We start from the raw sequence: 15,537 nt of genomic DNA, 5'->3' as shown, positions 1-15,537 counted from the left end.
TGAACTATGTTTTATTTTTTTTAGTGAGTACACAGACTCATTTAATATATGCCTGAAAAATAAGATATAAATGCATGCAAAATGAAACATAAACATACAAAAGTAAGTCAAATTGAGAATCAAAGTTGTTTTTATTTATATTAAAAGATGACAGTACAGTAAGGGAAGCAAATCATTTACAGAATTATTATTGTTATATTCTACAGTGCTTTACGGAAATCGCGCACTGGACCTTTAAGGTGATTGAATTTGGCGCCGGCGCGGTGACGTTGCTGTGGTTACCATAGTGCCTGGCATTCTAAAAAAAGAATGTATTCGAAAGGTAAACTGCAGTAAGTGTCTGACCATCGCTGACAGCAGCGGTATGTAAAGATTTTTCAGATTTTAGGTTATCATATATGGTTGTTTCAGCGTGCTCTGACTGAAGGACACTAAATATTTTAGTGTTTCTCTCCGTGACTCCCTCATATAATTTCAGATTATTATATTATTTTTTCCACTTATTTCTTCGCTTAGACTGTAGATTGTAACGTTACTGAATGTTGGTTGGAATTGGAGATTGCTTTACTGTTGACTTGTCAATTTTAGGATTTTGAATACATATATTTTATTTTAGATCGTGTATTATATTCTTTATGAGCTCATTTATAATCGTTGAATGCCATTTGTTATGTTGTCAGGTTGGTAGATTTTTATTTGTTCGTATGCTTTACTTGAATATTGTTATCCTGCAGATTGTAATTTGTTATATCATCAGATAAATTAATCTGTTTTAATGTATTTGTACGCTGTCAGCTTTAACACAACTTGCATATTACTAGTCTTATTACATTAATTGTGTATTTGTAGTTTATGCTGTTGGCCTGTTTAACATTTGTAGCTTTTTGTTGTTGTTTGCTCTATTTAAAGTTTTACTAATCATTGCAACACATCTATTTAATCTAAGTTTATAGATTGCCGTCTTGTAGAGTATTTATTTATACCTGTGAAATATTATTTGTTAGTGTTAGAACAGAACCAGACTGGAGACAATGGTAGTTGAAACTTCCAAGGAATGGTATAAAGATTATTTAATGACTTGATATCTTTCTATTGCATTGTGCACACACCTCAGCGATGACTGGAAATTGGTGGTCAGGATTTTTGTTTTTAACTCCTTCCAAGATGAAGCGGGTTGTGGTTGGTATAGATAGTTAGGTAGGCCTCGTCTGTGTCAGGTTTTTCTTTCAGGTAATAGAGAAAGCAGGCAGAGTGAGACTCACAAGAGCATCGATGGACATCTATCTAAAACAGAGCAGGTAGGGCTCTGTTGGTGCTCTCTTTGTCTTTTGCAGGTTGGAATAGAGCAGAAGGAGACTTACAAGAGGAATGGTGGAAATGTAGTTGAAGACCTGGAACTCAGCAAACAGGTGGAACTGCTTGAACAGACTCACTGAACATGGAGTTAGTTTCTAAAGAAATGTATTGAAATAAATTAAAGACTTGATATCTTTCTCTTTGGCAGATTGGCATGGAGCATGTGGAGAAACGGAAAAAAAACACTTCATTAATGACAAGTGCATTGTAAAAAAAAATCAGGTACTGTCTTAAATTTTGAAGTTAAATCAAATAAACTTTATAAAACGATTTAAAATTATATATTTAAATTTTTACATAGTGATGGTTTGGTGTTTCCTTCAGATTGACAGGGATAGATATGATATTTTGCTTGTTTGTAGGCTTCATTTGTGTATTGCTATCTTGTTTAACATTGTCAGATTGTTATTCGCTATATCATCAGATAAATTAATCTGTTTTAATGTATTTGTATGCTATCAGCTTTAGCACATATTGTATATTACTGTTCTGGCTGTTGTATTATGTATTTGTAGTTTATGCTGTCGGCCAGTTCAACATTTGTAACTTTTTATTGTTATTTGTTTTATTTGTTCTACAGTTCTTCTAATTATTGTAACACATCTATCTAATCTAAATTTAGATTGCCTACAAGATTGTCATCTTAAAGAGTATTTACTTATAGCTGTGAAATATTATTTGTTAGTGTTAGAACACAACCAGTCTGGAAACAATGGTAGATGAAATTTCCAAAGAATGGTATTAAGATTAATTATTGACTTGATATCTTTCTATTGTATTTTGCAGATTTGATTGGACCACATGGAGAAATCACACCTCAGCATTAACTGGAAATTGATGGTCAGGAATTTTTATTTTAAATTCTTCCAAGATGAAGCGGGTTGTGGTTGGTATAGATAGTTAGTTTAGGCCTTGTCTCTGTCAGGTTTTTCTTTTCCAGGTAATAGAGAGAAAAGGCAGAGGAGGGAGACTCAAAAGCATCAATGGTCATATATCTGAAACAGAGCAGGTAGGTCTCTGTTGGTGCTGTCTTTGTCTTTTGCAGGTTTGAATAGAGCAGGAGGAGACTTACAAGGGGAGTGTTGGAGATATACTTGAAGACCTGGAGCTCAGCAAACAGGTAGAACTGCTTGAACAGACTTAACAATAGAGTTAATGTCCAAAGAAATGTATTGAGATTAATTAAAGACTTGATGTCTCTCACTTTGGCAGATTGTCATGGAGCATGTGGAGAAATAAAACGGTTACTGCGTAACCCTCGTTCCCCGAGGGGAAAACCTTGAGCACCTAGGTGGCCTGGAGTCTCAGGTAAATTTGAGAGTAGGCCAGCCTGATTTGCTGGCAAAGTTTGCTGACTGAAAATACCCCCCCATGCGGTTGATATACAGCACTGTTGATGTGCTGTCAGTCCTGACCAGCACGTGTTTAGCATCGGCAAAAAATGGCAAAGATCAAGATACACTGCCAACAGCTCCAGGCAACCGGGTTCCTTTCCACAGAGCTGCAGATGCATGGTAGCAACACATGGCCCCCCAGCCAGAACTGGAAGCTTCTGTTAAGATGACGACAAATCTAGAGACTTGCTCAAGAGGCAAGGTGGCCTGTATAAGCAAGGTCTGTCCAAGGTCTGAGGGTGCGGTGACACAGCGGAGTGACAACCACTCAGTGTGTGCCATGCTCATCTGGGAACCCGATTGTGAAGCCAATGCTGAAGCGGTCTCATATGACACAATCTGAGCGACGTGACCACGACTGCGAATGTCATTTGCCCCAGGAGCTTTTGAAATAATTTCAGTGGGACCACAGTTTCCACTGTCAACCCTTTCAGACAGGTCAGCATCAGCCTGGTGCGCTTTCGGGAGTGCATGCCCCCATGGTAATCGAGTCCAGCTCCAAACCGAGAAAAAAGATGCTCTGCACAGGGGCGAGCTTGCTTTTTTCTTGGCTGACCCAAAACCCAATCCGGTCGAGGTGCCGAAGTACCCTGTCCCTGTTCATAACCAATTGATCCAGAGAGTGAGCTATAATCTTAGAGATAATTAAGCATGCAGATGCCCGCGAGCCGAAACGGCGCTCTATCAATGCAAGCCAATCCTGAGGACTGACGCACGGGGGGATGTGCTTTTGTGTGAGCAGTCTGAATGGCTGCTTGTGAAGGCAGCAGCTTCAAATTCGCAAAACTAGGATTGCTCTTTTATTGAAAATTTTGTTGTAATGTTATTAGTGTCCACCGCGCTCCACAGAGAAAAGAGCAAACCTTCTCTTCTCCAAATGTCTCATTTATCGGACCCTGGGGTGGGGGTGCTGGTCACCTGTGAGGTCCTTGACACTGCCGTTTAGCCAGTGGAACAGGCTGGGGCAGCGGAGCGGATTTTGGAGACGCAGATGAGTGCATGTGAAGAAAAATAGGTATCACATACTTCAGCAATGACTGAAAATGGATGATCAGGAATATTATTCAAAGGTAGATGGGTGGGTGCATAGATGGATGTCTCTTTAACAGGAAATGAGTGGTGGTGGGCATAGATTGTTAGATAGATATTTTCTCTGTGGCAGTTATTTACTTTGCAGGTAATGGAAACCCAATGGGCAGTAGATGTAGAAGAACACTGGAGAACACTTTGGTTATTGCTGGAGATGGAGGGTGGTTGGGTATGGAAATGGATTTTGTCAGAAACCAATCATATGAAAGAGTATAAAAACGGGCTAATGAAATGCCAATGAGTTGGCGGTGTCAGCGTGCACAGCTAGCGTCAATGACAATTAGTCATGCTATAAAGACATGGCTAGTGCAGTGCTCAACATCCTTTTTTAACCGAAGAGACTTTCACGCTCAACAGCTAAGGGACAATCGTTGTGGCGAAGGAACATAGCATTTCCATTCTCCCCCTTGGGGAACGAAGAAATACTTTAGAAACTGTAGCATTCCCCTTCGGATGGGGAACTCCAATGCTATGTGGAAACTTCCACAATAGGAAAATCTATGGAAAACACCACAACGAAAGAACCTTACCACGTCCCTGGTGAAGGGTGTGCCACGATGTGGAGCGAGCGCACCTGCATCGCCTGGAGAGGCAGCCCGACCACCGTAACAGGCAAAGAGCTGGTCAGAGGATCTAAAGTTCTGACTGCGGTCCACATAAATTCACAAAGTGCGAACAGGGCACAATGAAAGAGCTGGGTCTGCCTCCTCTGCGACCAGCACAGCTGTCTTCAAGGACAGAAATCTCAAGGACACTGAGTCGAGTGGTTCGAAGGGTTCTCCACATAGGCTCGTTAGCACTACTGTGAGATCCCAATAGGGCATTAGAGGGGGGCTGGGTGGAAACATTCGCCTCGCACCTCTGAGGAACCAAATGATGAGATTATGCCTCCCTACGGTGCTGCCATCCACCGTATTATAATGAGCGGAAATGTAAACCTTCAGTGTGGAGGACGACAGCCTTCGCTCCAACTTGTTCTGAAGAAAGCACAACACTGATCTGGCAAGTGATTGTATTAACCACTACCATCGGTAGGTTATCTAAGTCTTCCTCGCTGTGTCTATGGACCATACGTGAAGTTCCACGTGTGGTCCCATATGGTTGATATACGCTACCGTTGCCATGCTGTCCATCCTTACCAGCATGTGTTGCCCCCTCAGCACAGGTAAAAAAGGCCCAGAGCGAGAAACACTGCCAACAGCTCTAGGCAGTTGATATGCCAATGCAATTGGGTTCCCTTCCACAGGTCCACAGCAGCATGCCCGCAACACACAGCCCCAAAACCCGTACTGGAAGCATCTGTCAAAATAACAACATGCCTGGACGCCTAACATAAGGGCACTCCGACCCGTAGGTAGGAGGGGTGCCTCCAGGGGGTGAAGACGCAGTGACACACTCGGTGTGTGCCTGCGTGCCATGCATGCCTGGGAACCCGATCGTGCAGCCAAAGCTGTAGTGGTCTCATATAGAGCAATCTGAGCGGCATGGCAGTTGATGCCATATGCCCCAGGAGCCTCTGAAGTGATTTCAGAGGGACCACCTTTTTCCTGTCAAACTCTCTCAGACAGTTCAGCATTAGCTCAGCGCATTCTCATGAGAGGCGCGCCTTTATGGTGATCAAGTCCAGCTTCAACCAGAGACAGGAGATGCTCTGCACGGGGGTGAGCTTGCTCTATTCTCGGTTGACCTGAAACCCCAACTGGTGGAGGTGCCGGAGCACCTTGTCTCTGTGCATAATTAATTGCTTCCGAGAGTGGGCTAAAATTAGCCAGTTAAGATAATTGAGTATGTGGATGCCTGCGAGCCGAAGGGGCGCGAGGGCATCCTCCGTGAGCTTGGTGAAAACCCACGGAGACAGAAAGAGCCTGAAGGGGAGGACCTTGTACAGCCATGCTTGACCTTCAAACGCAAACCGCAGGAACTGCCAGTGGCATGGAAATATGGAGACATGGAAATACGCGTCCTTCAGGTCTATTGCTGCTAATCAATACTGAGGTCTAACGCATCTGATGATGCGCTACTGCGTAAGTATTGTGAAGCGCAGCCTGTGAAGGCAGCGGCTCAAAATGTGCAGATCTAGGATTTGCCATAGCTCAATGCTCTTTTTGGGCACGATGAAGTACATGCTGTTGAACCCGCTCTCCATTTCAGCTGGAGAGACTGGCTCGATTGCATCCTTCGCCAGAAGGACAGCAATTTCCTCATACAAGACAGGGGTGGACGCAGGACTGACCCTGGTGAAATACACGCCCGAGAACCTAGGAGGCCGTTTCGTGAACTGTATCGCATAGCTGAGTCTGATCGTACAGATGAGCCATTGCGATGGGCTGGCCCACGCTAACCAGGCAGGCAGAGCCCCTGCAAGTGGTCCCACCTGCAGGAGTGTGGAGTGGGCTTACCCAGGAAGCGCTGGTGTCCGGCAGGGGAGCAGGAGGTGAGAGGTTTACTCTCTGGAGGAGGGTCTGGGAGTGGGAGAGAAAGGAGACTGTTCTCTCGCACTCTGTGAGCCATTGGCAAAATGCACCAATCCTGCGAGCTGGAAGGCATAGCGTTCCAGACTGGCAGTGTTCGGGCTGTTACATATAAAAAAGGGGAAAATGCTCTTTCACTGGAATTTCAGTGGCGTTAAAAACGCCTTTGATATTGTTTGTGGAGCCTGGCCCTCCGCTGGGGAAAGAGCAAGTTTCCTCTTCTCTGGATGGCAGTCTCAAGGACGCTTCGCGGTCCGTTTACCGGACTTAGCGGTGCCCTGGGCCGGGTACGCTGGATGCCTGCGGCGTGCTCGAAGCGGCAAATTGGTTGGAGGTGCAGGTGGGAGCAGCGGAGCAGGTCTTGAAGCTGCAGGTTGGCGCCCTCAGCGAGGAGCGGTCTTACATCCCTGCCGATATATGACTTTTCCCATCGCATCCGACTACTCCTTCACCGCTGTGAACTGCTAGGTGAATTCACTGATGGGGTCGCCGAAAAGGTCAGCCTGGGATATGGGCAAGTTGAGAAAGCGAGCTTTGTCAGCGTTGCGCATATCTGTCAGGTTTAAACAGAGGTGGTGTTCCTGGGCCACTAATGTGGACATCATCCTTCCTAGGGCACACGCAGCTGACTTGGTGGTATGCAGAGCATAGTCAGTTGCGGTGCAGAGCTAAGGAGCAGGCCTGGGTCGGAACCACCCTCGTGCAGCTAGGCCAGCGCTTGCGCTTGGTAGTGCTGGTAGATGGCCATAGTGTGCAAGGCGGAAGCAGCCTGGCCCACGGCTCTGTAGGCTCTGGCTCGGAGGGATGCAAATAACCTGCATGCCTTGGACGGAGCTGGGGCGGACCCCGCCAGGAGGAGGTGCCTCGTGGACATAAATTGACCGCAATGGCGCTTGATCAGGGAAATCGCCTCATACCCCCTGGCTGTTCCACTATAGAGAATGGTGAGGGCAGAGGCCCACACAAATCGAAGAGAAAAAGGTGCCCTCCCAGACTGAATGAACCTACTGTGCACCTCCAGGAAGAAGGGGACGGGAGGCCTAGAAGGCTTAGCCTTCTTAGTATCCTCCACAGAAAACCCAGCCTATTGGCCTGGCCGCAGAGCTAGGGGATAAACCATCTCCAACCCCAAGGCCGAAGCAGCCCAGGAAAGCATGGCCAGCATATTGCTTCTGGATCCGGGGCCACGCTCGCTACCCCAGACGGGGGGGAAGCATTTCCGCATCCTTGTCAGATAGTGATAGCCCACCCTCCGATGCAATGATGGACATCTTGTCCTCGTCATCAAGCGAAAGGGTGACCATCTGTGAGGACAGATCGCTTCCCTTGCTCGAAGCTTGGATCGAGCGCGCTGAGGAGTGGTAGGTCCGTGAGCCTGAGGGTGGCGGATTTACTTCTACTGTAACCCTCAGGTCTGCCTCAGTGCCAGCCGCAAAGCTGGGGACAACTTGGGTGGGTCGTCCTTTTGCAAGAGCGAGCCGTGATCTTAGCCTCAAAACAGAAATGACATCACCATGACGGCATGCACTACCTATGAGCACCGCATTAACATGCTGGACCCCCACACATGCAACGCAGTGCTTGTGCCCTTCATCCGGGCACAGGGAACCACCACATTCAGAAACGCATGGTCTGAACGACATCTTTAAAAAGATCCGCTGCACGACCGTGTTGCTCTTTTAGGAAACTTGCTTCCTTACACAAACGCTCTTGGAGGACCAGACCCAAAGGACGCCAGGCAAAGGAGAAGAACCCAGCAAGATTCATCTAAGGAACACTGGAAAACATCCTGGTTACAAACATAAACCATGCTCACTAAAGAAAGGAACAGAGACGAGTGTCTATAGACACTTTGGGAGTTTGCTAGATGAGCAATCACTCTGAAGAGTTATAAAACAGGCCAGTGTATGCCTATGAGTTGGCAGAGCTCAGCGCCGCAGGTGGTGGTGATTAATAATTAGTAGAGTATATAACCAGCGCACACAGAGCGAGGTGCTAGACTTATGCTGCTGAAGAGCTAAACACTGCTCTGAATAGCTGCTCTGGCAACAAAGACACACAAATCTGTTACTATCTTCAGGGAACGTGGGTTACATTTGTAAGTGAGACGTTCCTCTTCAGTGGGAACTATGATGTGTGTCTTTCAAAACTCAGTGAGCGTGTATGGAAAATGCCACAGCACCTGAGGCCATCTCACCCTTGATGTGAAGTTTGCCATGCATATAGCATGAATGCACAAGCATCACCAAAGGTGTAACCTTCCAACATTCCCTAGGCCTTTTAATTACCAGATTAATTTTGGAATTTAGAAATTGGAGATCGTAAATATGCTTAGCATTAGCTTAGCTTAGCATTATGTCTAACAAGCTGTAGTCTAGGGATTTTAAAGATACAACTGTAAGTTGGGAAAGTGTGCTAGTCCTGAAGGGAAATGCCGCTGCAGAGGCCAGCCCTAGCACTATTCAGGCTAGCCCTATCCAGGGGGATTGCTACATGCGGTTAGCGAGTAGGAAAGACAAAGGTCCGCCTGAGAAGGGGGAACATACCTTGGCTGACTGATGTGTATGGGATCGCCAACAGGGATCACGCATAGCAGGCACAGATCCACAGAACCTTGTACTGGGCCTGGCACCCAGCCGAGTCAGGTGCTGGGGGCCTTGGGTCTCAACTATCTCAATTATCTTAGCAGAGCACAATAAGGGCACAGAGGTTCGTGTAGGGAGTATGGTGCAGCAAGCATATTTGACACTAAGCTCTGTTTCCTCCTGATTGGCTTGGGTTACCAGCAATTGGGATGAAACAGGCTCCACCTGAAGGTTATAAAATCTCACAAATGTGCTAGGTGTCACCCAGTCTACAGCTCTACAAATATCTGTAAGATAGGCCCTTCCCTTCTGCCGACCACCATAACAGATAGAGGGCTGCTCAGATGAAGAGCTGCAAGCCGGAATACCAGGCATGATTTGCTGACTGAAAAGGCCCCCAGATGCCTGATACTATTGATCAATGCCAATGCAACCAGCAGAGCAGTCTCTATGGACAAAATTTTTAAGGAGTTGAGTGACTCAAACAGATTTCTCTGCAGACCCGCTATGACAACAGAGAGATCCCAAGAGAGCATGAGAGGGGGGGTGGGATGAATTGAATCGCCTCAGTCAAGGAATAAAACAACTGTCAATGGATGTTTTCAAGAGAAGCAGAAGGTCAACCTGGGTTTTCCCTAAGTGCTCCCATATCAGCTGCACTGCGCCAGGGTGAAGTCTTCATTCTTTTCGAGATGTCAGCTGCCGTGAGAGGGCATCGGCTGCAGGGTTGAACTGGGCCCGGTCCATGACCCCGCAGCTGCATGGTCGTTGCACACGGCCCTCCAGCCCGTGTTGGAAGCATCCCGTTGATGTGACAACATGCCTGGACACTTGTTCTAAGGGCACCCACCTCATAGAAAGGCATGGTTCGTCCAAGAACTGAAGGTGTGGCGACACAATAGTGTGAAGGTCACACGGTGCGTGCTTGCACAGTCATGCCCATTTGGCAACCTGATCATAAAGCCAGTGCTAAAGTGGTCTCAAATAAAGCAATCCGAGCAGGGTGATAACGGCTGCAGATGCCATTTGTGTTCAGTGGGATCACTGTGTTCCTGTCGAGCAGTATCAGACAGCGCAGCACTAGCCTTATATGCTTTTCTGTGAGGTGCGCCGTCATGAAGATAGGAAATATCATCCATCCTGAGATGCTCTGCATAGAGGAGAGCTTGCTTGGTTTACCTGAAGCCCAAACTGGTCGAGGTGCCGGAGCACCATGTCCCTGAGCATAATACAATTTTTTATTAGTTGTTATATTTCACAAGGGACAGTGTACATTAATCAACGTTCCTCAAGAACGCAAATGTACCCAAATTAGCCTGAAGACATTGGGGGTCTCCTTGCCAGATGTTAAAGGCCATGCCAATAAAAATACAAATTAAAAAAAAAAACTTTAATGAACAACCGCAATAAAAAACAACCACCACCACCACAACAAAATCTAAAGCCTAGTGTTCACAATGTTAATTATTAAGAAGCAATTTCTTAAAATTAAACTTAAATGACTTAAAAGATATACATTCTCTAACAAATTGCGGAATCAAATTCCACAGTTGTAATGCTTTAAATGAAAAATGTCACGACACTAGACGAAAAGGATCCAATTGCAAAAGTGTTCAATAAAAGGAAAAATGTAACAAAGGATACCACTGGAGTGAACTGGAGACAAGAAAGTTCAAAACAAGAGAGCCACAGGTCACAATGAAGACATCAATGGACAACGAAGGATTCTGGAAAACAACAGACAGGAACAAAGACAAGCAACGGACTGATAACCAGAACATACCACATGAGGAAATATATAGCCAGCCAAATAAGGACCAGCTGGAAGATGATTAAGTCAGCTGATGACATCAGCTGATCCTATAGCACGCTGTCAACACAAAAGGTAAACAAACACACACTCTCACACATGACAACACATAAGGCAAGATACATAACATTCAGGAGGTACACAGATCCATAAACCGTGACAGTACCCTCTCTCCTAAGAGCGCCTCTTGGCGCTCCCAGAAGAGCTTACCTGGCAATTGTAATCATTGATGAGAGAATGATCCAATATGTCCCTTGCAGGAACCCAACTCCTCTCCTCTGGACTCTAACCCTCCCAGTCCACCAAGTACTGGAAACCTCGTCCCTTCCGTCTCGAGTCCAGAATGCGCTTAACCGAATAAACCGTCTCCCCCTCTACAAGACGCGACGGGGGGAGGGGGGACCGGAGTAGGCGGATTAATGGCCGTATGAAAAACGGGCTTCAATTTAGAGAAATGAAAAACGGGATGGATTCTCCTGTACGTAGGAGGAAGTTTGAGGCGGACTGCCACTGGACTTATGATTTTAGTGACAGGAAACGGGCCAATGAATTTAGGTGCAAGTTTAATTTAGGTGGCGATCGGCTTTAGCCTTGGTGTGCAAACCTAATTGAAGGAGGGTCTGTCTGGCCCTGTTCCAAGTACGTCGACACCTCTGGACAAAGGCGTGGGCGGAGGGAACCGCGACTTCAGATTCCAGACTGGGAAATGCAGGTGGCTGGTACTCTAGACTACACTCAAATGGAGAGGCCCGTGGCAGACACTGGTAATGAGTTATGTGCATACTTAACCCATGAGAGCTGCTGGCTCCAGGAGGATGGATTCTGAGAGACTAAAATCATAACATACGTTCAAGATCTTGGTTGGCTCTCTCCGTTTGACCGTTACTCTGAGGGTGGAAACCAGAAGAAAGACTAAGAGTCACTCCCATTAAATGACAAAACTCTCTCCAAAATTTAGAGATGAACTGAGGCCCCCTGACAGAAACCACATCTGTCGGGAGGCCATGAATACTAAAGACATGGTCAATGACAGCAGCCGCTGTCTTTCTGGCTGATGGTAATTTGGGCAGAGGGATAAAGTGAGTGGCTTTCGAAAACCGGTCCACTATGGTCAAAATCACCATATTCCCATTGGAGGGGGGGAGACCTGTAGCGAAATCTAGCGCAATATGGGACCAGGGTCTCGATGGCACTGACTGCGGCTGAAGAAGTCCAGCGGGGGGGTTGATTGGAAGTCTTAGAAACAGCGCAAACTGAGCAAGCCAACACAAATTCCCTTATGTCACGAGCCATAACTGGCCACCAGAATCGTTGTTTGACTGGAGACAAGGTACGACTCACCCCAGGATGACAGGCCAGCTTGGAAGAGTGACCCCAACGTATGACGTCAGACTGTAATTCCTCTGGCAAAAATAAACGACCCGGTGGGCATCCAGGCGGAGGCGTTACACCTTCTAAGGCCTTGCAGACCCTCAACTCGATCTCCCAAGTGACAGCAGAGATAAAAAGTCTGCGTGGTACGATGGCTTCAGGAGATGATACATGCTCGGAGTGATCAAAAATTCGAGAAAGTGCGTCAGGTTTAACATTCTTGGAATCTGGTCGGTACGAGATGGTAAAATCGAAACATCCGAAAAATAAAACCCACCGCGCCTGCCTAGAGTTAAATCTTTTGGCAGATTGGATGTACTCTATGATCAGTCCAAACGGTAAAGGGAACCCCCGAACCCTCCAGTTAATGACGCCACTCTTCCAACGGAAGCTTGATAGCCAGCAGCTATCGATTACCAATATCATAATTCCGTTCTGCATTGTTGAGAAGATGAGAAAAATACGTGCAGGGAAGCATCTTGTAGTCTGAGGAAGAGAGCTGGGACAGGATAGCACCGACCTCCACCTCTGATGCGTCAACCTCCACCACGAAATGCCGTGATGGATCAGGGGCAATGAGAATGGGGGCTGAAACAAAGCAGCTTTTCAGTCGGTCGAATGCAACTTGTGCTGCATTGGACCACCTGAACGGTGTCTTGATGGAGGTTAAGGCAGTCAGAGGCGCGGCGAGCTGGCTGAAGTTGCGAATGAAACGCCGGTAAAAATTGGCAAAACCAAGAAACCTCTGCAGGGCCTTGCGGGAGCCTGGGGTTGGCCAATTTACCACAGCCTGAACTTTCTCTGGATCCATGCGCCTCCCCTCGACCGACACAATATGTCCCAGAAATGGAACAGACTGTGCATGGAATACGCATTTCTCCGCCTAGACATAAAGCCCATTCTCTAGCAGCCTCTGAAGCACTCGCCTGACATGTTGAATATGTTCCTGGAGAGAATGAGAAAATATCAGCATGTCATCCAGGTAAACATAAATGAACTGATCTAGCATATCTCTCAACACATCATTAACGAATGCTTGGAAGACTGCAGGGGCGTTGGACAGACTGAAAGGAAGAATGCAATACTCAAAGTGCCCCCGTGGGGTATTAAAGGCAGTCTTCCATTCATCGCCCTCTCGAATACGGACCAAATGGTAAGTGTTGCAGAGATCTAATTTTGTGAAAAAGGACGCCCCCTGCAGACGTTTGAAGGCAGAAGACATCAGCGGCAAAGGATAAGTATTCTTCACCGTGATAGCGTTCAGCCCTTGGTAGTCTATACAAGGACGGAGGGAGCCATCTTTCTTTTTCACAAAAAAAACCCCGCCCCTGCTGGTGATGAGGAAGGACTGATGATCTTAGCTGCTAGAGAATCAGAAATATATTTCTCCATGGCCTCCCTCTCTGGAGCGAAAAGCGAATAAAGTTTGCCTTTAGGCAGAGACGTACCTGGCAATAACTCTATAGCACAGTCATAGGGACGATGTGGAGGCAGAGAAGCAGCTCGAGACTCACTGAACACTCTCTTCAGGTCGAAGTACTCACTGGGCACGTTTGACAGATCCATGTGTTCTTCCTGAAAAACAGAACGAGACACAGAAGAACAGGCAGACAACAGACACGTAGCATGACAGCTCTCACTCCAAGAAATTATTAATTTCTGCCTCCAATTAATATGTGGATTGTGCATTACCAGCCATGGATGCCCAAGGACCACTGGAGTGACAGGGGCTTCTGTAAAAAAAAAAAAAAAGAATAATTTCAGAGTGGTTACCAGGGGTGATCAATCTTATAGGACCAGTGGAATGAGTAATGGAAGGAAGAGAGAAACTATTGAGAGCATGAACAGATATAGGTTGCGAGAGAGAAATTACAGGAAGTAATACAAGCTTTGAACTAAATCAATAAAATTTCCCTCCGCACCAGAGTCAATAAGTGCTTTGGTCATAAAATTCCCATATGACCACTCCAACTTAACCTTCAAAAGTGTGGCTGCAAGAGAGGATTTGTCCAAAGATACCCCACCCGTCAGTAACCTCTTACCTACTGACAGGCTCTGGCTTTTACGGGACAATGAGCCGCAATGTGATTCACACCAGCGCAGTACATACACAGGCCCTCGCTGGGGCATCTGCGCTTCTCCTCCAGCGACAGCCTAGAGCGGCCCATATGCATGGGTTCAGGTTCCGAGAGGGGCGTGTCCACTGGCCCCGGAAATACAGTGGCAGCCGGAAGAAGGGAGTTCTCCAAGGCGTGTGTGTGTCACGTGTGTCTCTCACGGAGCTGAAGACGAGAATCCATGCGGATGCCTAAATCAATGAGCCCATCCAGGGTTTTAGGAAGATCCAAAGCTAAGATCTCATCTTTTATACGGTCTGCCAGCCCGTGGAGAAAGACGTCCCACTGTGCCTGAACGTTCCACTCACTCTCCGCCGCCAGGGTGCGGAACTCAATGGAGTAGTCAGCAACACTCCGTTGCCCCTGCTGCAACTCCGTGAGCCTCCGGGCCGCCTCTCTGCCCGCCGCGGCTTTGTCGAAAACCTTTTTGAGTTCCTCCGAAATGGCGTTAAACGTAGAACAACATGGGAGTTTCTTCTCCCACACAGCGGTTCCCCAAAGCGCCGCTCTTCCAGTGAGAAGCGTGATGACAAACGCTACTTTAGATTCCTCCGTGGGAAACGAGGAAGGCTGCAAGGAGAAGTACAGCGAGCATTTCACCAAAAAGGCATGACACAACTCCGGTTCTCCGGAGTAGAAGGCTGGAGGTGGGAGGCGAGGTTTGGTAGATCGAGCAGCTTGATCAGACACGGACACTACCGGTGGACTAATGTTAGCTGCAACAGGCTGCTGGACCCCAGCAGTATGAAGATGTTGCAGCTGTGTGGTGAGTTCAGACACCTGTGTTACCAACGCTTGGATAGAGTGACTGGTGTTGTTCATCTGTTCATCTTGCCTGTCCATGCGTGTGGTGGCCTGCGAAACAAACTCAGCCAGGCCTGGTCAGCCTGGCCAGGCGTGATCAGTATGTTCTGTGACGACACTAGGCGAAAAGAATCCAATTGCAAGGGTTTTAATAAAAGGAAAAATGTAACAAAGGATACCACTGGAGTGAACTGGAGACAAGAAGGTTCAAAACAAGAGAGCCACAGGTCACAATAAAGACATCAATGGACCACGAAGGATTCTGGAAAACAACAGACAGGAACAAAGATAAGCACGCTGTCAACACAAAAGGTAAACAAACACACACCTTCACACATGACAACACACAAGGCAAGATACATAACATACAGGAGGAACACACAGATCCATAAACCGTGACAAAAACAAGCTTGACCAAAATAAAGTTTTCTAAGTGAAAAAATGCAATCACTTCTAGCTGCACTCCTAGTTACTTTGTTTTCAACTGATTTAAATTTCAAAGTCAGATAGAAGGGGAGGGGCTAAACCATGCATAATCTT

General features: G+C 46.8%; 1 long non-coding RNA gene across 3 annotated transcripts; it reads left to right on the top strand.

Annotated features, from left to right (window-relative positions):
* Positions 1 to 329: 329 nt before the first annotated feature.
* On the top strand, positions 330 to 15,309 carry LOC141380669 (uncharacterized). 3 transcript variants are annotated; one of them, XR_012399283.1, is made up of 7 exons: positions 330 to 362; positions 1,294 to 1,409; positions 1,505 to 1,578; positions 2,143 to 2,196; positions 2,361 to 2,476; positions 2,569 to 2,664; positions 15,172 to 15,309. It is a non-coding gene; the product is annotated as an uncharacterized lncRNA (long non-coding RNA). The 3 variants fall into 3 exon arrangements; XR_012399282.1 differs by having other exon boundaries at positions 2,282 to 2,476; XR_012399281.1 differs by lacking the exon at positions 15,172 to 15,309 and having other exon boundaries at positions 2,282 to 2,476; positions 2,569 to 2,844.
* The last annotated feature ends 228 nt before the right edge of the window (positions 15,310 to 15,537 follow it).

The sequence above is a fragment of the Danio rerio genome, chromosome 24 (assembly GCF_049306965.1).
Source record: "Danio rerio strain Tuebingen ecotype United States chromosome 24, GRCz12tu, whole genome shotgun sequence".
In the NCBI taxonomy this organism is placed as follows: Eukaryota; Metazoa; Chordata; class Actinopteri; order Cypriniformes; family Danionidae; genus Danio; species Danio rerio.
The sequence above is the reverse complement of the archived record's forward strand: the minus strand, read 5'-3'. Positions and strand labels throughout refer to the sequence as shown.